A 24,671-nucleotide genomic window follows, 5' to 3' on the forward strand; every position below is an offset into this window, starting at 1 on the left:
TTAACTTTTCCCAGGTGAAAATTGTTTTATTATCCTCAGGTGTTTGCTTTCTTAAACTCTCAAAACAGTTAGCTGCAAAGTTGTCATTGTCCTTTACAAAAGGATCAGATTCCAAATAATTGGTGTTTGCGTTGTACATCATCTGAAAACATTTCTTCTTTCCTTGTCAGGATTACAGGAGTCTCGTGTATTGCCCTGCAAATCCCGCTTTCATTCTTTAGTCAGGTGTACCTGAGAACAAGACAGGTTGCCTGTTTCTCTTCATCTGATCCACTTCCCACCTGAGCTGTGAGTTCTCACGCAGGGAGTGGACGAGAGGTTAACACTTTTGTAAGCATCAGTTCAGAATGTTCGCCCCAGAATTCAGCACAGCTCCAAACAACCACTTCTCCAAAGAACAAAAGGAAATGATCTCTTAAAGGTAAAGAATTCTACCCGATTCTTTTTGAAACTTTTAAAAATAGCGTGGGGTGTCAGAGGGGACTGTTTTTAAATCAGCATCTGGTTTTGTCTGTAAGCTAAGTATGTCCTTAAGTTTCCTTTCTGTGTAAGTCACTCCTCTGTCATTCTCTGCAGTGTTCTCTGATCTCACACAGCCTTACTATGAAACACCCCAGGTAGCAAAGTTCTGCTATGTGACAAAACCCCCTCCCTCCAAAGTAAGTTATCTGGTTCCCACCATCAGCACAATTTGTATTATCACCAGTGATCAGTAAGTATATATCAAGATTTTTACTTTTTTTTCCTTCTATGAGTCAGCTTAAGAGGATTTGATCTTTTAAATTATTTCTTAAATATACTTGTTAGTCTTAATGGTGTGCCAAAAAACATTTTCAGAGTCCCAAGAACAAAGGTCATTCAACCTCTCGTCTCACTTAAAAAAATAAATAAATAAAAGTTTTTCCAATTTGGAAGAGAAAAATTTAATTGGTCTGATTTTTAGTGTCCTTTTCAAAAGGATAGTATTTTTAAAGCTTAGAAGAAGGTAAACAGAAATTAAAATAACGCAGACTAGGTTGGGACAAGCCATATCAACTTAAGAGAATCTGAAGGAATAAGATTTCCAGTAAAATTACACTTTTGAAATAAAAAATTTATGTTTTTCTTATACTTTCCAAGTCAAAGCCATGAAGGGGGCAAACGGAAATATCAAAAGATAAATTTGGAGACTAGTAGAATTGTTTAAGTGTCAAAAGGCTATTCATCTATTTAGTTGAAAGCTTACAAATGTTTAAATCCTAAAGTATTAGAACAGACAGTATGATCTTCTTAAAGAGTTAAAAATAATCATTATTAATATTTACTAGATGATAGCCCTTCCACAACAAAGACATTTATAACCTCACCCCTAAGTAAAAATATTTTGCTCACCAACTTCTGGAGTAGCTTGCTTGCCTAGAAGTAGGATCTGAAGTGTGGCTTCAGAGACAGTGTTGTAGGAGGAGACGCAGAAAATAAACACATGATTTCCACAGCACAGCAGCTGAGAACTCAGAAATGAGGCACGGGGTCTTGACCATTCATCTGTCTTTAAGGTTATCCTGACATCTGAAAGCCATTGACATCCTGAGCCTTCCAGCTCTTCAGGCGCATGCCTAACTCGAGATAAATATAGATCCCTGACACCTGAGCCAGATGGAATGAAAGTTAACTTGAAAAATCTCATTCATTTTGTGCCTCAGTTGAGGAAAATAAAACCTATAATCCTTTTCCTATTAAAACCTTTTATGTCCCATAAAAAATAGTTTCTGTGCTTATGAAACATGAGAAATCGAATAATCATTAGTAATCAATTTGCTTCTCTCCATAATTACCATTTGTTGTGATAGCATAGAGACACGCTCAAAATCTCCTTTTCTGGTTAAGTATAAAAGAAACAGAATAGTGAATATTAAGAATAACTTAACTTTTTTTTGAGTTTCTTTTGCAGGCGAGTCCTTAAATGTGAATATCTATTTGGTAAACTCTCTAGTATCTTTTCTCTTATATGGTGGGGGAGTAATTTGGTCCTTTATTGGTTGACTCAGTGAGGCAGAAAGTGTTATGGGTTGCCAGGTGCTTTGGTTTAAGTTAATCTTTCCATATAGTTGTGTAATGTAGCTGATTTCAATTGAATTTTGTTTAGTACTATTTGTAAATATATAAATAAGATTACCTTTGGCCTGCAAAACTATGATTAAAGTTATGACTCTGAAGATATGATGGCAAACTTTCTGATCAATCACTTTCTAGGATTCATAATTTAAGAATCTAATTCTATATTAGAAGTGAACAGAGGAACTAGAAAAGTCACACGGCTCCCCTGAGATTTTTGAGGCAACAAATATTTTGAGGTACTAAATATTTTGTGGTACTAAATATTTTGAGGTACTAAATATTTTAATAGTATGTCTTACAGAATGACATTAGAGAAAAATAATGGACTTTGGGTTACCACTTTCTAAGTGATGCTGACCTGTACCTAGTAGTACCTATCATCCCACAAAGGAGAATGATTCTTTTTTCCAATGACTAAAACCAGTATTTTTGTGTTTTAGTAAGTCCAATGTATGGAGCATTGTGCTCTTGGCACTTTGAGAAGTAGATATCATACAATCCCATTCTCTTCTCCTAATCCAAAAATATCCTTTCAAATCCAGTTAATATTTTTAGGTCCCATTTTGCAGAACTTAAAAGGGTAAATACTGACAGTGGACATATGGCTAGTAAGTGGCTCATATGAGAATCTAACTTACACGATTTTGACCTGAAAGTATGTTTCTTTCCCATCATACAGTAGAATTGCAGGTTAAAAATGAGTTTCATCCATGCTTTATCTGTATTAGATTAGCCATCCTAGTTGAGATTCCAAGGCTTTAAAAAAAATTTTTTTTTTATTTTAAAACCAAGTTAGGGAAAGAATGGAAATAGTCCCTGTGGAGTATTGCTATGGCACCAGGAAATCCCCAGAAGCATTATGTCTCCAGCACAAGGGGAAAGATGGTTCTGTAAGGCACAATTCTAGCCAGAGATCTTTCTCATCTCTTACATTTATGTTTTTCAACTTGCCCTCATCATTTTCTATAAACAGAGTTCGACCTGGCAGACCCTGGAGGGCCAGGTCTGATGGCCACTTCTCAGCCATAATGGCACATCTGGCAAGTGGAGGTTGGATGACCAGCATAAAGGAGGGCTATCCACAGGGCAGAGAGTCAGCCAGTGAGGTTAACCAACCAGTACCAGGGGAGATTTTAAATGAGAAGAGGGTTGGGACTGGTGGGGGGTGGTGAGGTATTTTCAACTATCATAGAATGTGAATGTGAGCCTGTTCATTCAAAAAAAAAAAAAAAAAAAAAAAAAAAAAGATTTTCCACAATTTTCATGTGTGTAAAATGTCTATTACTTGAATTTATTTATAAAACGTTTCATCCAAGAATTGAGAAGACAAAAAATCCAGTGGACTCAGGATCACACATATTTTCAATGAATACAATGAATATCATAGAATGTCTCCAACACTCTAAGCACCATTATTTTTGGATAAGGGTTATGTCCTATAAATAAGAATAGGAAATCTTGAATTTCCTTTCCATGAATTACCTATTCATTGTCATTAAATTGTTCACTCCCTGCTAGGCACCAATCTATGAACAGGGGGTGTTGAGAGAAAGGAAATACTAGTGGTAGACCCAGTTTAAAAAAAAAACAAAAAAAGACTACAGGGGCACTTGGCTGACTCAGTTGGTAGAAGATGCTACTCTTAATCTCAGGGTCATGAGTTCAAGCATCACGTTGGGTATAGAGCCTACTTAAAATAAAAATTAAAAAAAAATAAAACTATGGCTCTGGGATAATGATCTAGGACAAGACCTCTAACCCCTTATCCAGAGAATCATCAGAAACTTTCTTCACCAACTATCTTCAAAATTAAACACTTCACCACAGAATGTCAGTTAAACCCAGGACTTTTCATGCCCCCTAACCGTTCCTCTTTCAAGGATTGATGAGTCTAAATTTTTGAACCAGAGAAAACCAAAACATCTGTTTTTTTGTTGCACACCGAATGGCAGATTTTTAGGGCATTAAAGTTGAACCAATAATCCTGCTGCTAATAGCAGCTGTCGCCAGCTGTCGATAGCCTGGCCCTCACAAGATGCTATTATGGAATTTCCCATTTCGCTGTGAAAAGCTTTTCTCGAAACAAGCAGTTCATCTCTACATACACACAACATCATTCATACGGGGCATTAACAGTACTCCTGTCTTCTGTCCTCCCAACCCCTTCCAGTCCTGTGGCTTTGATGCCATTCTTCTTCCTGGTATCTTTCTTCTTCAGTCAGCCAGCATAATCCTGTAGCCTTTGTCAAATATTAGTAACAGAACCGGCTTCCTCCTTAAGTACGCCATGATGAATGCGTTTAGGACTTTTAAATTAACGTATGCCTTAAAAAGTTCCCTTCAGAGAAATTCAAATTTTAAATCTCAGATTTGTCCCTCACTTTATATTTCTGTCCATTGTGTAAGAGTTAACACTAAAGTGTTTTTGAATCGTTGGCTCTGTAACGTATCAGGGAAGGAATAGTTTGTGGCCTTGTTGGGAAATTTTGGCATAAACCCCTGTACACACTTGAAAACAATGAGAATATTCACCAAGATACTTCAACACATTAACCTTGCTACCTTGTTTTTAGGAAAAACTTATTTGGAAAACGCCCTTGGATTGTAATCAACTTGTTTAAAGTGTACACACATAGACTCTCTGTGTGTGTGTGTGTGTGTGTGTAGGGAAGCCTCTGTGACCTTTCAGCTTAGCTTATTACAGAGTAACATCCCTTTACACTTTGCTCCAGTTTACCTTCGTTTATCTCAGTTTATGACCATCTATTATGATTTCTTAAATAATGCCTGGCTCTCTTCACAAAACAGTAAGATACTTGGGAGCACAAACTTTGACTTTTTATTTACCATTTTTATTTACACTGATTTACAGACACATACTAATATCTAAGGGTGAGTAGGTTTTAAATGGCAAAGAATTTGGAAAGCTTTCAAGGGTTAAGAAGGCAACAACTGTAAGCAGCCTGCCATGGAAGGGAAGGAGCCAGAAGACTCAAGTCACTGAAGGACGAGAGCGGGAGGCCAACATGGCTGGATGAGAGGATAGGGAAAAGTAACAGGAGATGATGCAGGAGAGTTAGGAAAGAGCCAGACATCTTAGATATTGGCAGAGATTTATCCCAAGAACAATGGGGAGCCTTTGAGGAATTTTAATCCAGAGAGATACATGCTCAAGTCTGAATTACAGATTGGAAAAACAAACTCTGAGAGCAGCACGGCTGCTGGGATTGAAGAGAGGTGAGAATGGGAGAATGGATGTGGGAAAGCCAGTAAGGCAACTCTCACTAACTTGAATGGTAGCTTGACCTAAAATGGATACAGGAAAAATGGAGGGGAAAAAAAGAAAAACACATGGATTTGCAAAAATATACTTAGGAGATAAAATCAAGAGATTTTGGTGGTGGTTGTGGTTGTTGTATATGAGCAAAGGGGAAGAAAAATAATTAATTGAGGAAATCTTTAAATCGAAGGTATTCCAGAAATCATTCTAGACCCTAACAAAACACGACTCTTCAGATAACAGGAGAGAATACATCTAGGTCAGTGATCAGCACAGAGCTAATGCTGAAACATTTCCTGAATGAGAGACTGCACAAATGAACACGTGAGTGAGTGGAATTAAGTACACTGAGAACAGGAGTAAACAGTTCTGTTGTGACATTATATATCTTTGTTTAGGTTATCACAGGCAATTTTCTCAAAGCAACCGCCAAGTGGAGTCATATAACACATCAAGTGACACCTCAGAGACCAGAAGGTCATGAGGACAGTCAATTCGTACAAAAGTATCAAGAAAGCTTGAAAGAACCCAGTGCTCAAAAGAAAGAAATTTAAAGTAACTTAGAGAAGTTGTGCAAGTGTCTTGCACGCATGTGGCTATGTCTATAGAGCTTGTAATCTAATGGAAACTTGGGTCCCTCTGGACCAAAAGCAAATAATATCCACAGAACATAAAGTCCTCCTTCCAGCACAACAAAACAACAGGCTGGTAGCCAATTATGGTAGCAGCCAAGCAGATGTCCCACTGGTTTTTAAAACCAGACACAGAGCCTTGGTTTGTTATAATTATTACTTCCATGTTGTAGCACTTACTGTGTACAATATTTTGTTTTGATGTTCTCACATAATATCAGCTAATTATCAGGCAATTCTTAGTACTTTCTTAGTGGGTGATTGTACAAAGCAGTGTCTAGTGCACTGTAGCTCTCTCTTCTTTTCTTTACCAGAAATGGGAAGATTAGGAGTACAATCCTGAGGTCCATTAGAAGGTTCTAACAAAGCTCTAGATTTAAGATCTCTAGTCTTAGATCATATTTTGCAATGATTCCTTTTTTTCTGAATATATATTTTTTTCATGTAAAGATTAGACACCCATTTTCTTGACTGTCCTTTTCCCATCCATGTTTGGGTTTTCCTTGCTGTGTGCATTCTCAATGTAGGCATTTACAAAGATCTAGATCTAGCCCATCTTTTCCTCCTATATCTTCTCTTCCTTAGCAACATATCCTACTCCATGGGCTTAATTTGGCACCTCTGAAGTTAACTTGCAAATCTATTTTTACTTTTAACTTCTGCCTACTAATAAATTTAGTTAGCATTTTTGAGAATTCTCTATACACTAGTCAAGGGTCTATATTATCTCATGTGATTTTAAAAAAATAATGAACTTTGGGCTTAAATTAATATTTAACATTTAACAAATTCAAATAAGGTTTAGTGAAGTTAAGTTACTTGCTTCATGGTTAGAAGGCTCCAGGTAGCCAGATTTGGGTCTGGTTCTCCATGGATCCAGCTCTTGAGCTGGGAGGTGCTGCTGAGATGGACTCACTGTGATCTCCCACTGCTGTGGACTTGTCTACTCTGCTGCCATAAACACACATCTCCACTTCACTATCTCTGAGACTGTGTTCCTGATCTCTGCAGTGTTACATCACCACGTTTTCTGTCACCCAGCCTTAAACTCTTTCCCATACACCCAATCATCTTCCAATTCTTAATAATTCTAACTTCACTAGGAACCTTCTATTTGTCTCCTGTATTTTATTTTCACTGCCTCTACTTAAGTTGGGTTCTGATTCCAATGAACCTTGTTCACTGCCATGGTCTCTTAATTTTCCTGCATGCAGAATTTCTCCCTTCTCATTTATCTTTTCCACAGCTTGCAGATTAATCTTCCAAAAACAAATTAGATTTTATGACTTATTTATTTAAAAAAACATTAACTGTACCCATTGCCCAGAGAATGGACTTTAAACTACTTAGACCACTGTTGAAGGGTCTCAGATGTCATTTATGTGTGAAGTTTCTTCTTCAGTGAAATTGTCCCTGTATTTTCACCTAGCATTTCCCACTGCTTCAAATATTTCCTCTGCATAGAATTATGAAAGCTCTACCTAAATGTCACTCTTGAAATTCAATGATCCTTTAACATGATGTGTACACTGGAAGCTTTAAAAAACATACTATGCTCAATCTCCATCCCAAACAAATTAAATTAGAATTAATGATACTTCCATGTTTAAAAAATTACTCTTAGTGCTCCTATTAGCCCATAGGGTTACTTTTTGTAAATTAAAGGAATCACTTATTCAAGACACTCTTCTATACTCTATAAGAAAATTGCCATATGTATATTTATACTATTATCTTTTATAATTTATATAATTTATCACATATACAGTACTAATGACACCCTTTAGTATTGTTCATTTTACAAATTTAGCAGCCTATGGTAATCATGCTTGAAAATTCAATGAGAACGTCTCCTCTCTGTCTTGTCTTTGTGAAGTCTCTTCAGTGTAAGCTTTTCCTGTACTGACCTCCCATAGTATTTACATTTGATTCTTATTTCCCCATAATCTCATATTTTATCATACTTAGCATACATATTTAATCTCTTTGATGACACTGAGGGTTTTTATTTAATTTAATCCACAGTCCCATGATACTAACCAATTATTTAATAAAGGGCTTTACTATGAATCAGAGTTTTAGAAAGAAAGATCTCTGACAATACATCTAACATGTATTTTCATTGTCCCTCTCTTTTTTTATTGTACCTGTTTCTAAGAGTTATTTAAGACAATAAACAACATAAAATCCATGGAGGCATGAAATAAATAACAAAGATAATCATGAAGGAGGAGAAATGGATTTATTCCAAAACCCTGCCTGAGAAATGTTTGTTCACTCAAAGCCAAGATTGGTGTCCCCTGGCACGCAGGCCCAAAAGGGAGCTCTAATGTATGTCAAAGCTCTCATCATAAGAGAAAACAGCAGTCCTTCAGAAGACATCAAACTTCTTGTACTCTAAGTTAACTCAATTAAGTAGATCTTTATGAGATAGACATTAAAAGGCACTGTGTCTCCAAAGAATTCTAACAAAAGGTTCAGAAATAGAAAAGATCTTAAAAGATTCAGAATCTTGGGGTACCTGGGTAGCTCAGTGGGTTAAAGCCTCTGCCTTTGGCTCACGTCATGATCCTGGGGTCCTGGGATCAAGCCCTGCATCAGGCTCTCTGCTCAGTAGGGAGTCTGCTTCCTCCTCTCTCTCTGCCTGCCTTTCTGCCTACTTGTGATCTGTCTGTCAAATAAATAAATAAAATAAAATAAAAAGATTCAGAATCTTAAAGCCTCTTATGGGGGAACCTGGGAGGCTCAGTTGGTAGAGCATGTGACTCTTGATCTTGAGGTCATGAGTTTGAGCCCCACATTGATTGTAGAGCCTACTTTAAAAAATAAATAAATAAGACCTCATATCGTTTTGATGTTAACCACTTCTCCATGTTTATCTCTTACTATGCTCTACTTCAGGGACTCTGCTCAAACCATACTGGTCTTTCTGAAACAGGCCAGACTACATCTGGACCTTCCATGGCTGTTGCCTCTACTTAAAAACCTCTTCTCCTGTATGTTGGTGTGCTGGTGCTGCTTCCTCTCTTCATTCAGCTTCTCTGCTCACATGTTACCTCTCTTGGGATCTATGTATTTAAAGAACAATTTCTCATCAATATCTTCTTAGTCTACTTTATTCCATTTATTATGCTACTTGATTTTATCAAATATATGTTTGGTATTCTTTAAGTTCTTAAAATCTACCATATAAAAATGTAAGTTCCTTGAGGCCAGGGAATTTTCACTATCTTGTTCACTGCCATATTCCATACTCCTTGGACTACCCAGTACACAGAAAGAAGGCATACTGAAAATATTTATTAACAAGTTAAGTAAACTATCTGTCATGTATTTATTACATTAACTCACAACCAAAATGTTTGAGATTTAACATTGAAACTTAAGTCCATGAAAGAATTTTTATGGGGGATAGAATATTTATAGGTCAAGAATAGTTTCCAGTTTCTTCCCCATCCCGCCCCACCCCCGGAAATGATGAGAATTAATAGCAACAGAACAAAACAAAACAAAAAACCCTTAATGAGTTAGTTCTCTACTGCTTCATAACACATTACCACAAACTTAGTGACTTAAAGCAGCATCCATTTAATATCTCATAGTTCTAAAGATTTCTAAAGTCTGGGCATGGGGTGGCTAAATTCTCTTTTGAGAGTCTCAAATGGCTGAATCAAGGTTTTGTTGAGCTACATTCTCAGTTAGGCCTTGAGGTCATCTTTTACACTCATGTGTTTGTTGGACAAAATGAGTTCCTTATGGTTGTAGGACTGAAGTTCATGTTTCCTTGCTTGCTGTTGGCCAGGGGTTGTCCTCAGCTACTAGGGGAGCCCTCAGGCCCTAGCTGTATGTGGACTTCTCGCAACATAGTAGCTTACTTCTTGAAAGCCAGCAAGACAATCTCTCACACTTGAAATCTCTGATCCCTTTTAAGACCTCCCCAGCATCGACTCCCTTTAATTTTGCAATAAAATACACTGTCATCACTGGAGTGAAAAATGTAACATAGACATCCCACTTATTCTCAAGGGCAGGAAATCATATGTGTGCATATCAGGACCAGGAATATTGGGGACCATTATGGAATTCTGTCAACTATATCTAATATGCTATTATTCCAAATCAAGTCCAACAAAAGTTGTTACTATTCACATTCAGAAGGCTGATAGAGAAATCACTGTTTACCTCATTATTATTATATTTGTTGTGGTGATGTGTGATCAGTGATCTTTGGTGTTATTATTGTAATTGTTTTGGGGTGTCACAAACTGTGCTATATACAACACCAAACTTGATAAATCTTGTGTGTGTTCTGACTATTGCACTGGTCAGCTGTTATTGGTCTCTTTCCCTTTCAGGGGCTTCCCTATTCCCTGAGAGACAACAATATTGAAAGTAGACCAATTAATAACCCTACTCATAGTCACAGATTTCAAGGTATACTACAAAGCTATCATAATTGAAACAGTATGGTACTGGTACAAAAATAGACATAGATCATTGGCACAGGATAAAGAGCCCAGAAATAGACCCACATTTATAAGGCCAATTAATCTACAACAAAATAAGGAAGAATATATCATGGAGAAAAGATAGTCTTTTCAATATGTCATGTTGAGAAAACTGGATAGCTACATGCAAAAAAATGAAACTGGATCACTTTTTTATACCATAACCAAAAATAAATTCAAAATGAATTAAAGACCTAAATGTTGGGATGCCTGGGTGGCTCAGTTGGTTAAGCAGCTGCCTTCGGTTCAGGTCATGATCCCAGCGTCCTGGGATCGAGTCCCACATCGGGCTCCTTGCTCCGCAGGGAGCCTGCTTCTCCCTCTGACTCTGCCTTCCACTCTGTCTGCCTGTGCTCGTTCTCGCTCGCTCTCTTTCTGACAAATAAATAAAATCTTTAAAAAAAAAAAAAAAGACCTAAATGTTGAGACCTGAAACCACAAAACTCCTTAAAGAAAAACAGGCAGTACTCTCTTGGGCAAGAATGTCAACAATAGATTTACATATATGTTTCCTCAGGCAAGGGAAACACAAAAGCAAAAATAAACAATTGGGATTATTTCAAAATAAAAAGCCTTTGCACAACAAAGGAAACTATCAACAACAACAACAACAACAAAAGGCAACATAGTGAATGGGACAAGTTATTTGCAAATAATATATCTAATAAGAGGTTAACATGTAAAATGTGTAAATAAGTTATACAATACCAAAACTCCACATATCTTATTAAAAATTGAGAACACTTGAATAGACAGTTTTTTTTTTCAAAGAAGACAGACCAATGACCACCAGACACATTAAAAATGCTCAACATACTAAACATCAGGGAAATGCAAATAAAAAAACACAACGGGATATCAGCTCATACCTGTTAGAATGGCTAGTATCTAAAAGATGAGAAATAATGACTGTTGAAAGGATGTGGAGAAAAGGTAACCCCTGTGCACTGTTGGTGGAAATTAAAATTGGTGCCACAATGGTGCAAATAGAATGGATGTTCCTCAAAAAATAAAAAAATAGAAATGCCATATGATTCAGTAATTCTACTACTGGATATTTACCCAAAGAAAATAAAAACACTAATTCAAAAAGATATATGCACCCCTATGTTTACTGCAGCATTATTTAAAATAACTTAGATATGAAAGTAACTCAATTGTCCTTCTATACATGAATGGATAAAGAAGTGTAGTATACATATACAATGAGATATTAGCAGTAAAGAAGAATAAGATCTTGCCATCTGTGCAAACATGGATGGACCTGGAAGATATTATGCTAAGTGAAACAAGTCAGAGAAACACAAATGTCATATGATTTCACTGATATGTAGAATCTTAAAAAACAAATGAACAAATACCAAACAGCCTCTCAAATACAGAAGACAGATTAGTGGTTGGCAAAGAGGAGGAGGGTAGGGGATGGGTAAAAGGGATGAGGGGGTTTAAGAGGGACAAGCTTCCAGTTATAAAATAAAATAGTCATAGAGATGAAAAGTACAGCATCGAAAGTATAGTCGATAATATTGTAATAGCATTTTATGGTGACAATACTTATCAGGTTAAGCATAATGTATTGAACTGTTAAATCACTATCTTGTACACCTGAAACTAATATAACATTGTATGTCAATTATTTCAATCAATCAATCACCCTACAATGGCATCTAAGAGTTCATGTGAAAGGAGAGTCACATGTATGTTAAGTCAAAAGGTAGAAATGATCAGGCTTAGAGAGGAAGTCAGGGAAACAGCTGAGATAGGCCAAAAGCCAGGCCTCTTATACCAATTACCCAAGTTGTGAATGAAAAAAAAAATTTTTTTTTGAAGGAAATTAGAAGTTCTATTCCATGAAGACATAAAGGATTAAAAAAAAAAAAAAAAAAAAAAAAAAAAAAAGTTAAACAGCCTTACTGTTGATACAAAGTTTTAGAGGTCTGAGTAGAAGATCAAATCAGCTACAACAATTTCCCAAGCTAAAGCATAATCCAGAGCAATGTTCTAACTCTCATTAATTTTTCTGAAAGTTGAGGAAGCTTCAGAAGAGAGTTTGAAGCTAGCAGAAGTTGGTTTATGAGGTTTAAGGAAAGAAGCTGTCGCCACATAATAAAAGTACTAGGTAAAGCAGCAAGTCATCATGTAAAACCTGCAGCAAGCTACCTAGAAGATCTAGCTAAACAAATGAAGGCGGCCACACTAAACCACAAATTTTTAAAGTGGATAAAACCACCTTATATTAGAAGAAGTTGCGAGGTAGAACTTTCATAACTAGAGAGAAGTCAATGCCTGGCTTCAAAACTTCAAAGGACAGAGGCTGACTCTCTTGTTAGGGATTAATGCAGCTGGTGGCTTTAAGTTGAAGCCAAGGCTTATCCACCACTCTGAAAATCCTAAGGCCCTCAAGAATTATGCTAAATCTACTCTGCCTTTGCTCTATCAGTGAAACAACAAAGCCTGGATGAGAGAACAGCTGTTTATAACATGGTTCACTGGATATCTGAAGCCCACTCTTGAGACCTACTACACAGGGGGGAAAAAAAAAAGATTCCTTTCAAAATATTACTGCTCATTGACAAGAGCTTTGATGAAGGTGGACAATGAGATTAATGTTTTTTTCATGCCTGCAAACATAATATCCATTCCACAGCCCATAGACTGAGGAGTAATTTTGACCTCCAAGTCTTCTGTGTTTTTTTTTTTCTTTAAGATTTTATTTATTTATTTGACACAGAGAGAGATCACAAGTAGGCAGAGAGGCAGGAAGAGAGAGAGGGGGAATCAGGCTCCCCACTGAGCAGAGAACCTGATGTGGGGCTTGACCCCAGGATCCTGAGATCATGACCTGAGCCGAAGGCAGAGGCCCAACTCACTGAGCCATCCAGGCACTCCAAAATCTCCAAGTCTTATTATTGAAGAAATACACTTTATGAGGCTGTAACTGCCACAGATAGTGATTTCTTTGATGGACCTGGGAAAGTTAACTTGAAAAGCTTCAAGAAAGAATTCAGCACTCTAGATGCCATAAAGAACATTCATGACTCATGGGAAGAGGTGAAAAAAGCAACCTGAGCACAAATTTGGAAGAAGTTGATTCTAACCATCATGGATGACTTTGAAGGGTAAAGACTTCAGTGGAGAATTTAACTGCAGATGGGGTGGAGTCAGCAAGAGAACTAGAATTAGAAGTGGAGCCTAGAGATGAGACTGAATGAATGAAAACTTGTGGTAGAAGTTGAACATATAAGGAGTTGCTTCTTATGTATGAGGAAAGAAAGTGGTTTCTTGAGGTGTAATCTGTGCTTGTAAAGATGTTGTGAAGATTGTTGAAATGACCACAAAGGAGTTAGAATATTACAGAAATGTAGTGGGATTGAGAGGATCCATTCCAATTTTGAAAGAAATCCTGCTGTGAGTCAAATGCTAACACACAGCGTCACACGTTACATGTGATAAATGACAAATCATTTATGAAAGGAAGACTCAAACAATGCGACCAACTTCATTGTCTTATTTGACAAAATCGCCATAGTCACCCCAACACTCAGCAACCACCACTACCCTGATCAGTGAGCATCTGCTGACATTGAGACAAAACCCTCCACCAGTGAAAAGGGTAAAACTTACTGAAAGTGCAGCTGATGGTTAGCATTTTTTAGCAATAAAGCAAAAAAAAAGTATGTATACTTTTTAGATGTAATGCTATTGTACCCTTTAATAAACTATAGTATATGTGAACATGAGTCATAAACATTTGGAAATGAAAAAATTCATTTGACCAACTGTATCATGCTATTTGCTTTATTGTGGTGGTTTGGAACCAAACCCACAAGTATCTCTTTACTGAGTTCAGGTCATAATTACTGGTCATGTCCATGATTCAGCTGGTGTCTCAACATGCAGCCAGAAATCAGTCATAACAATAAGGGTACAAGGAAAAGAGATTTCCTATCTATCAAAGTTGAAACACTTTTGGCAGGAAGCCTAAAGACTTAATATTATGTAACAAGATGTTTTTATGTTTTTGTAGGAGAGAAAGTTCAAATAATTGTGAGAGAAAGTTTGAATTATTTTATAATTGCATAACACATCACAACAGTCTCTGTTACCAGATGATGAAGAAAACCTATGTGTTTCCTGATCCTACTTTGATTAGTTTCAGGCATACAGTATAGTGATTCAACAACTCTATTCATTACTCAGTGCTCATCATGATAGAGGATATTTTTTTCTTTAATGCCCCCCCCAGGTATTTCAAGAGCTGCCACAGGGAATGACAATGCACTCAATGGGGGCCTGCCATGCATTTTTCAGTGAAGGAAGACTGTCGAAATTATAAATGTTAAGTGATGTGCCTGGTGTATGTGTCACAAATTTGCCAGCAGGCAGATGTCAATAAATTGTTGAACATGTAATCATGTAACTTCTTTCCTTTTATTTCCAGTTTAAGTGGCATGGTGAGTGTATGTGTGGTGTGTGGGGGGAGGCTCTCACTGAGAGCACAGGCTATAATTCCTGATCAAGAAAAGCCCAGCAGGAAGGTAAGAAAAATTTCTCAAGTCATTTTATCTAATTACTGACATACGTTTCCATCCAGAATCTGTAAGAAATCGGTGGGCCTTGCTGGCATCTGAACTCTGCTGCTCAGCTCAGACAACCCATGAAATTCAGACCTACTTGTTCATTTCCAGTCTGTGTTCATTACATTGCTAACTACCTCATCTAGCTCTGAAACTTCTCTCTGATTTTAACTTCAAGCCTCATCATGACCTTGGTGTTCCTACCTTCTTTGCCTGAAAGATGGATCTCAGCTTTATCTCACTCACGTTGCTTAGGCTCGTTCTATCTGCAATGAGGGTGTCTTAGTTTTTTGAGTGGGCTATTTTCAATGAGGTCTCGGTCCTTGAAGAACTCAATCTTCTTCCTTGACACTGATATGGTGTCCCAAGTGACCAGCCTGTGTTTAACAGTTTGGAATTTAAAATGAAGTCTATTTTGGGGCGCCTGGGTGGCTCAGTGGTTTGGGCTGCTGCCTTCGGCTTGGGTCATGATCTCAGGGTCCTGGGATCGAGCCCCGCATCGGGCTCTCTGCTCCACAGGAAGCCTGCTTCCCTCTCTCTCTCTCTCTCTGCCTGCCTCTCTGCCTACTTGTGATCTCTGTCTGTCAAATAAATAAATAAAATCTTAAAAAAAAATAAATAAAATAAAATGAAGTCTATTTAGACCTCTTGAATTCATCTATCACCTATTAAAATATATTTTAGAACAGACATTTGAATAATTAAAGGTATTTTAAGAATTTACTTATATTCTGTGTATGTGTTTATAGATAAAATTAGTAGATAGCAAAATAAATCCAATCAATTTCTTCTGGGCTCTGAATTGTCAAGCATGTAAAAACAAAATTTAGTTACTGTTTTTTCCTAGTGAAAAATGAGACTTCACCATAATTTCTGATAAGACTTCGAAGAAGCTGGCCTTATCCCTAAAATATAGCACTAGTTTAAAAAAGAACAAGAAAAGATACAGCCTTGTCATTTCTTTCCTTTGGAAGTATCCTGTTTCTAAATATAATGAGATCTTGAGAAATAATGTTTGTTAGGGAAAAATACATAACCACTTGCAATGAGATTTAAATGAGATACAGGATTCACCGTTTAAATATGTTAGACAACTTAGTTGAGACACATTTAAATCTGGAGGAAAAAACTTTTGAGAAGCTTAAAAAAAAAGAATATATTTTTAAATGCTATTTTTCTTTTTTATTCAAAGGAAAAAAAAAAGAGCTTTTTACATAATGGGAGCCCTTGAAAATTAAGCACTGAATCAGGAGATCTGGGATGGTGACTCTCCCACTTATAATATATGTGATTATAGGCCACTTAACTTCTGTAAATCTTGATTTTATCATTTGTAAAACACAGCAGCAAGATGATAAACTAATAAAACCTGAGTAACTTGATTTTTATAATAGCCATTACAATCCTGAATACCTTTTGTTGATGCATATTTTCTATTTGATCATATGGAAAAAAAGTTACATCAAAAGAAAAATAATGAATAATCTAAATATCTGTTTTCCCATTAAATGACATATAATAGAAAATTTAATGATACAATGAGGAAAAAAAACCATATATATGTATTAGAGAGAGAGGTAGGGGAAGGGCCGAAAAAAATTTTAAGCATGCTCACTGCCTATGGAGGAACCCGACCAAGGGGCTGGCTCATGACCCTGCAATCATGACCTGAGCCAAAAAACAAGTCAGTCGCTTGAGTGACTAAGCCACCCACGTGCCCCAATACAGTGAGACTATTAAGTCATGGAGATACTGTCATGTTCTAAAAGACAGTTACTAAAAGTTTTTCTGAGTATTAAACTAACAATGTGAATTGGAACATTTCCCCATTAGGTTGTTTCTTTTGTTTTGTTTTATTTTTCCTTCTGCATTAAGATCATAGTTAAACAACTGGAGAATGTTGCCTTTTTTTTTTTTTTTTCTTTGCCTCATCTGGTATATCCATATACTGTATTTGTTTCTTTTATTATTATTATTATTTTCTTTCCACATTTTTCACTTAGAGCTTCCTTTCTTGTCACTGAGACACTATTTCAAGATTCCAGCTCAAGGACTCTATAGTGTAATGTTCCTTAAACAACTACATGGAAGATATTGCAAGTAATGTATTATAAGAGCAAAAAGGGAAGCAACTCAGAAGCCTTAACATGATCTAAAGGAAACATCTGGTCCCTGACAATAGTAATGTGTTAAAAAAAGAATCACCGACTTGTGGAATTTTATATTTAACAACAATGTCCACCACATAGAAATGGTGAAATTAGCGGTTAGGATTCTAAGGCCTCACTCTTGATCACAATTTACATGATATCACCTTATTGAGGAGACTTAGAAACCATAGGAGAGTATGGTGCCTGGGTGGCTCAATGGGTTAAAGCCTCTGCCTTTGGCTCAGGTCATGATCCCAGAGTCCTGGGATCGAGCCCCACATCAGGCTCCCTGCCTACTTCCTCCTCTTTCTCTGCCTGCCTCTCTGCCTACTTGTGATCTCTGTCAAATAAATAAATAAAATCTTTAAAAAAAAAAAAAAAACAGACTGACAGTCTTTCGTACAATGACTTAACTGCACACAAAACTGATACAGAAAACACTTTTGACTTTGTGTTTTGGACTCTCTAAGCATGGAAATAAAGGTGTAATGACCTATATGACCATTTCCCAGCTTCAGTGTTTATCAATATTTTGCTATTTGGAGAGGAAATCATTTTTATATACTGAGTCCAGAAGGCCTTTGATGAATAATAGGAAGGGAAGCATGTAGGACACATGAAAAATGCAATGTAAAAATTGAAAGTTGAAAGCTAAATCAGAGATTCGGTTAGAACTGCAAAGACCAAGGCTGGGAGTCACTAGATAAAAGCAGTCATGAAATGTTATGTTTGTTTTGTGCACAAGCCAGAAGAAACTGATCGGGTTCATTTTGCTATAATACGTTGGTTGTAGGAACAAAGAGAATAATCCAGAGGAACAAAGAGATGATATAAATCATTGAGTCTAAAAATGTCACTTCTACTTTTCTTGATGAAAACTCAACAGGAGAACTCGACTCCACGACCTTTGACCTTTTTCATATTATCATACAAAGTCCTTTGGAGGTTTGGCTCTGTTACTAGCCAATCACAACTCAGGAGTAGTGAGTTTCTTCTCATTTAAGCTCAGGGCCCGTCCCACTGACAGCTTTCTATGGAAATTGGACAAATGCTAGTAAGTTAATAATAATAATTACATAATAATAAGTTTGTATGGCAATAATCAAGCCAAAAGGAATTCAATACAAACAGCAGCTGAGTCTCCTTGGGGAAGAATGTACATTTAGTTGAGTGTTTGGTTTCACGTGAAAGCTGGACAAATTCCTGTCAGGGAGCATGAGCCTCTCTGTTTAGGAAGATTGTTTCTTCTTAAGAATTCCTGGAGAATTTACTCTCAGTGATACTCATTTGAAAATTAACAAATGTTCCCTTGTGTTGTTAATTATCATCATCCACTGAAATGGAAGCTCCTGGAGGGAAGTGACTGGCAGTCATCCTATTGTCTAGAACACAGCAGCCACCCAGTATTTTTAATGCATGAGTTCACAAAATTTTTAATGTAATAATTATCACGAGTTTGACTGAATTTTGATTGTCCATACTATCAGAATCACGAATAACGAGTCTCCATCATGCACAAGGATTTCCTATTGCACAATCAACATAAGCTATCTTTCCCCTTGGGTCACAGAATTCTCCTCAATGTCAGGCCATTCTTAATGATTTCTTAATGTTTGCACTCTCTAGACCAAGACTGATTTTTGTGAACCACTCAGATGACTTGTGATTATAAAAACCAAACTGGTTGACACATATACATTAAGCAATGTATTCAAAGTGAATGCAAATTACCAGTCAACTCAGGCGACACATATGGCCGATGAGAAAAGTTAAATGCCGTCCTCTGGTCGCATTGTTATTAGTGAGTGACTCCACTGCCAACTCCTGGTCCTTACACTACACTGAATTTATGTCTCCAAGGTATAAGTCAGGGCTTATGCTCCTTTGATGTCTAGTTTATACCTGTACTTTCATTACTCCCGCCATGACACTCCATCTTACAGTTACATCTCAGTTAAGCCTCATTCAGTGTCTTGGGTTAACAACACTTTTATTGAGCAGATAAACTACTTCATGAAGAAGCTGTCCTATTTATCAGCCAGGCATTATTATTTATTCTTGCTGTTAGAATAGCTACTAATCAAGTGTCAAAATGTAGTTGGTTAGAATATCCTTCCTTATTCTGGTAGCCAGTTGTTATGTTTTTACTCTTACAACTAGAGTTCTTAATAGGAAATGAATGTCTAATGGATTATCCATAACTCTCTATTTTCCAAACACCTGGATGATTTCCCAATACTCACATGCCTCAACTAACCCTTTTAGGGCTTAATAAAACCTTTTCTTAGGTCTGAAAAACAGGAATCCTGGGTTCTCAGGTCTCAGGTCTGAACAACAGGTATCAGAATCCTGGGCTCTCGAAAGTTAGAGTTTGGGTTATATGTATTATAAAATTGTCCTATAAAAATTTGAAATTGAAATGCACAAAGGGCCTGAAATCAGAATCAAAGTTGTTTGTGTTTTACTATGTGCTGTAGAAGTTTGTTGTCATAACATCTAGAAATAATGGTCAAAATCAATTATAACAAGAGGTACTAAAAAAATAGCAATAAGTATTTAGGACACTAGAAAAATACTCCAACCAAAAATAAATAAATAAATAAATAAATAAAAGAATAGAAGCAAAGCCTAAATGAATGAGACCCAAGTACCTAAGTTGTCATGATGAATTCAGTATGACCATTCCATTTTTAGTTCTTTTTCTTTTTTTAAAGATTTTATTTATTTATTTGACAGACAGAAATCACAAGTAGGCAGAGAGGCAGGAAGAGAGAGAGAGGGGAAAGCAGGCTCCCCACCAAACAGAGTACCTGATGTGGGGCTTGATACCAGGACCCTGAGATCATGACCCAAGCCAAAGGCAGAGGCTTAACCCACTGAACCACCCAGATACCCTGACCATTTTTAGTTCTAATCATTCCTTTCAAATCCTAAATTAAGGGACGTCTGGGTGGCTCAGTTGGTTAAGCCGCTGCCTTCGGCTCAGGTCATGATCCCAGCATCCTGGGATCGAGTCCCACATCGGGCTCCTTGCTTGGCAGGGAGCCTGCTTCTCCCTCTGACCCTGCCTGCCACTCTGTCTGCCTGTGCTCGCTCTCTGACAAATAAATAAAATAAATAAAATATTAAAAAAAATCCTAAATTAATAATTTCTTAGTTTTTTAATACTATACAATTGTTTATCTTCAACCACTCTTAAGTGATAAGAAATAGCCTTTTCACTAGAAGAAAATACATGAAACCTTTAAAGGTCACCTTACTTAGTGAAATTTTTTTCATTTTCAAGTATTTCCCTATATACATTTAAAGAACATGTTCATCTTTATGCAGAATAAATCAACCAGAAAATTAAAGACTGTATCAAGGAAGACAATCTGAAAGCTATGGTTTGAATATTTTTCCAAGGAAGTATTTTATGCAACCCATCAGTTATAATTACATTTTTAATGGAAGAGTATAGGAAATAAAATATATTTATATTTTTTTTATTTTATTTTTTTTTAAAGATTTTATTTATTTATTTGTCAGAGAGAGAGTGAGTGAGAGCGAGCACAGGCAGACAGAGTGGAAGGAAGAGTCAGAGGGAGAAGCAGGCTCCCTGCAGAGCAAGGAGCCCGATGTGGGACTCGATCCCAGGACGCTGGGATCATGACCTGAGCCGAAAGCAGCTGCTTAACCAACTGAGCCACCCAGGCGTCCCATAAAATATATTTATTTACTTATGGTAGAATAAGAAACAGAACAAGCATTGCCTTATAAACAATATATTTTCCATTTTTTCTACAACTCCTTTGTGATATTAATGCAATTTAAAATAAGTATTCATGGGGCACCTGGGTGGCTCAGTGGGTTAAGCCGCTGCCTTCGGCTCAGGTCATGATCTCAGGGTCCTGGGATCGAGCCCCGCATCGGGCGCTCTGTTCAGCAGGGAGCCTGCTTCCTCCTCTCTCTCTGCCTGCCTCTCTGTCTGCTTGTGATCTCTCTCTGTCAAATAAATAAAAAAAATCTTAAAAAAAAAATTAAAAAAAAAATAAGTATTCATTCAGTTGGGAGGAATTGACCACACAGTTGAAGCTTTCTCAAGGAATTATAAGAAATATTATGTCAAATTATTGCCTTCTAGTCTGTCTCTTTTTGCCATCTTGTACCTCCTCCAAAATCATCCTGCCTATTCCAAGGTTTATACAGCCTTGAAGAAAAATGAGTCTCAAGCCCAAGAACTTTGACTGAAAGAGGCAACAGAATGACTTAAACACAACTGTCTTCCACCGGGGAGATCCTGTAAGTGAAAAGGGAGTACATTTCCTCCCAAGAGAAATCAAGCTCTAAATAAACAGAATGAGCTCATATCCTAAATTCTCTGACATCCAGACATGTCTAATACACCCACTCCCAGAATGTTTCTTTTTAGAGCATAAGAACTATTTAGAAAATCTTGGGTACTGATAAGTGGTGACATTAAGGTCAGTGAAAGTAGGGGATGAACAAGATGCACTGGAAAACTACCATCATGAGGCTGTTCTACAAGGGACAGGTAGAGATGTTAGGACCTTCCCCAAGCATCTCTTCCCACTGCCATTTCTAACCTTGGCTGTGTATAAAATTAGAGTACACTAATTATGCATTTCTTGCTAAACATGCAAAGACATTATAAAACAATCATTTGAAGATGAGCAGAAAATGGTAGTTAAAATAAAAGAATATGAGATGAAATACCTTCCTTTTAAAAATTTTACAAAACAAATGACATTTCAGAGATTGCATAAAAGGGCCATCTAAGACTTTTCCCAGTTCTATGATCTTCTGGAGCAGAACCTGCAACAAATTTCAGAGAAAAAAGTACAAATAGTATTAGTGAGGTTCCTCTATAGCTTTGTATATCCCAGCTCCGCTGGGGGAGATCACATACTCAGGGCTGCAAAGGGAATGTCTATTTCTTGTCTTTGATCAAGGATCAAGTGGCCCAATAAGTTTCCATGTAATTAGATTCTGGATTTGATTTAAACCTCCTTCTGTCAGTAAAGTCTCTAACAGTACGACTGCAGAAGAATTTCAGCCTATTCTGCCTCCAGTACATTGTGTTAGCAGTTCTGTGGTTTTCTCCTTTTCACTTTTACTCTACCCTATTTCCTTGCTTCCTTTGGTCACTTTGTCCTGTGTCACAGTATCTGATTACTTGATCAAGGCACTTATGCAATGTGCTGGCACACCTCCTGCCTCCCTAGTACCTTGACCAACATGCTTATGGCAGAGGTTATCATGTGAATCTTTGGCTGGGTCTATTTAAGATAATGGAGCAACACACATAATAAAGGCGCTTGGGAAACAGAGAAAAAGACAGAAAAGAATGCAGAATAATAGTCTAATAAGTGAAGAACAAATGGGGACAGGATGTAAGCAAACATGATAGGCTTTCCTAGAATCATATCTTTGAAGTGTGATTTGTGGATATGGTCTCCTAAGAGCAAGGAGGAGACCCAGATTCTTGATGCAGTCCTTAAGCTCAGGAAAGTTACTTATGTAAGTTCTCTGGGCCTCAGTCTTATTGTCTGTTATGGAAATAATAATACTGCCTTGCTCATCTGTAGTTTTCTCGTTTGCTGCAGAATGATCCAGTGGTCCAAAACGAAGTCTGGTGACCAGCAGGAACTCAGGCGAGCTGTGTACACCTAGATGGAAACCTTTGTAAGAGAGACTCTGAAGGCTCATTTTAGGCAAAAATTTGAAGTCAAAGTTTTAGTTTGATTCCTTGGCTTCCCATTCTTGTGAAATTATTCTCGATTTGGCTTCTCTCTTCTCCCATCAAAGCTGTTGTGCCATTTCCATTGGTACCCTCTTTTGAAACCTTACATTTAGGGGTTCCAGTCAGTTGAGTGTCCAACTCTTGGTTTCAGCTTGGGTCCTGATCTCAGGCTCATGAGATGGAACCCCACCCTGGGCTCTGCGATCAGCATGGAGTCTGCTTAAGAGTCTCTTTCCCCTCACCCCTCTAACTCATGCTCTCTGAAATAAATAAACAAATCTTTAAAAAAATAATATTATGAAAACTTACACTTATGCTGCTTAATATTTAAAATAAGCAAATATTATTCATGTGCTTTAAGGACATAAGTGTTTTAAGGCTTGGTTTTAATTGCAGAATGGGCTCTTTTTATTTCATAGATAGACCCATGTTTTATCACTGTGCTGCTTAATTCAAAACAAGGTAAGGGACTGACAGAATATAACCTCAGCTCAGGTATTGATGGCAAAGGAAAGTGGTTAGGAAGGGCTGTGTGAGGAGATGAAGGGAACTAAGATATGTCAGCAGAAAGATCTACAGAGCTGAGGTTATAGCCCTGAGAAGTGAAACAGGCATGCAGAAGATAAAATGTCACTATATACCCAGTCTGCAGTCAGGTTTTCTTGAGTTACCTAATGTCTGAAGCTGAGGCCTCCCAGACCCAAAATCTGTAAACTTTTTGAAGTTCGAGTGTATGAGTAGGGAGGGGGTGAAGAAGTAAAACTGTCACTATTTTCAGATGACAGGATATTACACAAAGAAAACCCTAAAAACTCCATCACAAATCTGTTCGAATAAACAAATCCAGTAAAGTTGCAGGATATGCAATCAACATGCAAAAATCTGTTTCAGAGACTAACAACAAAATACTGGAAGGGTAATATTAAGAAAACAATCCCATTTATAATTGCATCAAAAAGAAGAAAATACCTGGGAATAGATTTTACCATGGAGGTCAAGGCTTGCATATTGAAAAGACAATTATGAAAGAAATTGAAAAAGACACAAATGAATAGAGAGATATTGTGTGCTTATGGATTAGAAGAGTCAATATTGTTAATATGCCCATACTACTCAAAGCAATCTATAGTTTTGCATCAATGCAATCCCTGTCAAAATCCAGTGGCATTTTTCAAAGACACACAACAAATAATCTTAAAAGTTGAATAAAATCAATAATAAAAATCTCCAAACAACAAAGGCAATATTAAGAAAGAAGACCAAAGCTGGAGGCATCATGCTCTCTCTCTTCAAACTATACAATAAAGCTGTAGTAATTAAAACAGTATAGTACTGGCATTAAAACAGACACACAGATCAATGAAACAGAATGAAGAGCCCATAAATACACTCATACACACATGGTCAATTAATTTACAATAGAGGAGTCAAGAATATACAATGAGGAAAGGACAGTGTCTCAAATTGTGTTAGAAAAAAATGGACAGCCACATGCAAAAGAATGAAACTTGACATCTATCTTGTCCTATACACAAAACATTAACCCAAAATGGACTAAAGATTTGAACAAAAGACCTGAAACCATAAAACTCTAAGAAGAAAACATAGGTTCCTTGATATCAGTCCTGGCAATGAGTTCTTGAATCTGATATCAAAGGCACAAACAACAAAAGCAAAAAAAATC

The 24,671-nt window shown here is 37.0% G+C and overlaps 1 protein-coding gene and 1 long non-coding RNA gene across 2 annotated transcripts in view; one reads left to right on the forward strand and one right to left on the reverse strand.

The window, feature by feature from the left end:
* The window catches only part of CD36 (CD36 molecule (CD36 blood group)), a 79,668-nt gene extending 78,071 nt beyond the window's left edge, over positions 1-1,597 (reverse strand). The window contains exon 1 of the mRNA XM_082692715.1: positions 1,372-1,597. The gene's annotated coding sequence lies outside the window, so the exon portion shown is untranslated. The remainder of the gene's footprint in view (positions 1-1,371) is intronic.
* Positions 151-23,277, forward strand: LOC309845161. The gene is made up of 2 exons (XR_014301079.1): positions 151-421; positions 22,851-23,277. It is a non-coding gene; the product is annotated as an uncharacterized lncRNA (long non-coding RNA).
* The last annotated feature ends 1,394 nt before the right edge of the window (positions 23,278-24,671 follow it).

The sequence above is a fragment of the Mustela nivalis genome, assembly GCF_964662115.1.
Source record: "Mustela nivalis genome assembly, chromosome: 12".
In the NCBI taxonomy this organism is placed as follows: Eukaryota; Metazoa; Chordata; class Mammalia; order Carnivora; family Mustelidae; genus Mustela; species Mustela nivalis.